The sequence below is a fragment of the Equus asinus genome, unplaced genomic scaffold (assembly GCF_041296235.1).
Source record: "Equus asinus isolate D_3611 breed Donkey unplaced genomic scaffold, EquAss-T2T_v2 contig_233, whole genome shotgun sequence".
In the NCBI taxonomy this organism is placed as follows: domain Eukaryota; kingdom Metazoa; phylum Chordata; class Mammalia; order Perissodactyla; family Equidae; genus Equus; species Equus asinus.
In genome coordinates this window covers 12501-15000 of record NW_027224887.1, presented here as the reverse complement: position 1 = coordinate 15000, position 2500 = coordinate 12501, and the positions used below count along the sequence as shown (strand labels likewise).

At 81.5% G+C, this 2500-nt stretch overlaps 1 non-coding gene across 1 annotated transcript; it reads left to right on the top strand.

Moving 5' to 3' along the window:
• The first annotated feature begins 1276 nt into the window (after nucleotides 1-1276).
• LOC139043433 (5.8S ribosomal RNA) lies at nucleotides 1277-1429 on the top strand. Its single transcript, XR_011500524.1, has one exon. It is a non-coding gene; the product is annotated as a 5.8S ribosomal RNA (ribosomal RNA).
• The last annotated feature ends 1071 nt before the right edge of the window (nucleotides 1430-2500 follow it).

Here is a 2500-nt window from a genome sequence, read left to right as displayed (position 1 = left end):
TCGGCGGTGGTCCGGAGGGAGTGGGCTCGATCTCGGCGAGCCCACGAGCCCCTTCCGGCCTCCGTCCGCCCGGCGTTCCGAGGCCGCCGCGTCCTCCGCGCCGCCGCCCCCGGCGCGTCCGTCCCCGCGCCCTCCGGTCTCCCGCGAGGCGGGCCGGCGTTGTCGCGCCGCGCCTCCGTCTCCGGCGCCGTCCGTCCCCCGCTCTCGCGGGCGGCGGCGCCCTCGGCGCGTCTCGGGAAGGGCGGCGTGGCGGCGCGAGCCCCCGCGGAGTCCCCGGGGTCAGGTCCCCCGGGGGCCTCGGAGCCTCGGCTCACGCGGGGTGCCCGCCGCCCGCCGCCTCCCGTCGCCCGCCCTGGGCCGTTCCCCGGCCGTCGGCGTCGTCGTCCGTCCGACGGTGCCTCCGCGTCTCCGCCCGCCCTCGGCGCCCCGGGCGCCCGCGTCCGGCCGGCCACGTCCGCCCACCACCCCCGCCCTGTCCGCTCGCTCCCCGCTTCCCCGCCGCAGCCCCTCGCCCTCCGTGGCGAGGGGCCTGGGACGCGGGTGCGGGGAGGGTCCCCGGGGGAAAGTCGGGTCGGGTCTGGTGGCGTGCGTCGGACGCGAGGGGGGCACGCCCGGCGTCGAGGGGGCCGCGGGCGCGGTGGGCTCGTCGGTCGGCGGCGCCCGGCGGTGTGGGGTTCGGTCACGGGCGGGCAGCGCCGAGGCCTGCGTCCGTCCCCGGGTGGCCGCGGGCGGCGCGGGCGGCGTCGAGGCGGTGGCCGCGCGGCACTACCCGCTCCGCCTCGTCCGTTGCTTTGGCTTCCCCCCATCCAGGTACCTAGCGCGTCCCGGCGCGGAGGTTTAAAGACCCCTGGGGGGCCTCGCCCGTCCGCCTTGGGTCGGGGCGGTCGGGCCCGCGGGGAGTCGGGAGGCCTGGCCCTTCTCCCCCAGACTCCGCCTCGCCGGGCCGGGGCGCCGCGCCGTGCCGCGCCGCGCCGCCGTCGCGGCGGCCGTCGGGAGGGGGCGTCCCCGGCGGCCGTCGTGTCGTCGCGTGCGCGCGCGGGCGTGTGCGCGCCCCCGCGTCCTCGGGCGAGGCGGGAGCCCCCGGGCGCCTGTGGGGTGTCCGAGCACGGCCCCGCGGGGCCCGTGCCGGACGCCCCGTCGTCCAACCTTCCGGCCTCACGGAGTCTGGTCTCGTTGTGCCTTTCTGGCCGGCCGGAGGCACCCTCCGGGGATGTGCCGTGCCAGGGGCGGGCTCTTCCCCCGCCCTGCGGGGGGACCCCGCCGTTCAAACTCGTACGACTCTTAGCGGTGGATCACTCGGCTCGTGCGTCGATGAAGAACGCAGCTAGCTGCGAGAATTAATGTGAATTGCAGGACACATTGATCATCGACACTTCGAACGCACTTGCGGCCCCGGGTTCCTCCCGGGGCTACGCCTGTCTGAGCGTCGCTTGACGATCAATCGCCCCCGGGGTGTGGGTGTCGCCTGCCCCGGGGTGCGCGGCTGGGGGTCTCTCGCAGGGCCCGCCCCGGGCCCTCCGTCCCCCTAAGTGCAGACGCGGTGCCCCTCCTCCGCCCCGCGCGCCCGCCCCTCCTCCCACGCGCCCCGGCGCCCGGTCGTCGGAGGCGCGTGGGGGTCGGCGGCGGCGGCGCCGCGCGGGGTCCCGGGGTGGGGGCCGCCGCCCGCGAGTCGAGGGAGAGACAGACGCGAGAGCTCGCGCCGAGGTGCCCGTGGCCGCCACGGTGCCTTCGGGGGCTCCCTCGCGCCGCACGCGGCCTCGGGGTGGCCGGGGCGGGGACGAGACGGGTCCCGCGGCGCGCGGTCGGGGCCGCCGGGTTCGGGGGGCCCGCGTCCGGGCCGCCTGTCCGGTCGCCGCTCGCCCCCGTCGGCGGTCCGTCCCGGTGCGTCCGGCCGGCCCCTCGCCGGTCCCCGGCGCGCCCGGGTCCCGGACCGTGACCCCTCCCCGGCCTCGCCCCGTCGGGGTGGCTCGCGCCGAGGCCGAGTCGCGTGCGCGGGGCCGCGCCCCGGGGACGCGTGCCCCGGCGGTGACCCGCGGGACGCCGCGGCGTCGTCCGCCGCCGCGCGCCCTCCCCTGGGTCGCGGCCGCGCCGCGCCGTGTGCCCCGAGCCCCGGGCGGGCGGGCGGGCGGGCGCCGCGTCCGCCGCCCGACGGGCCGTGGCGGCTCGCGGCGGAGGGGCGGGTGTCGGGAGGCGGTGGGACGCGCGCGGGTAAGGTCGGCGGTCGGGGGCGACCGCCGGCCCCGCCGCGCCCGCCGCCGCCCCTCCGCCCTCTCCTCCCACGCGTCGCCGCGACGCGTCCGCCGTGCGCGTGGCGGCGTCCCGCTCCGCCCCCCTCCTCCCCGGCGGGGCCCCTCGCCCGTGCCGCCGGCTCGTGCCCCCGTCCGCCCGCCCGCGTCTCTCCGCCCGCCCGCCCGCTCGCCCGCCCGCCCGCCCTCCTTCGGGGGTCGGTCGTGGCGGGGGGGGCGGGGCGGGGCGGAAGGCCGGGCGGACGTCGGCCGTG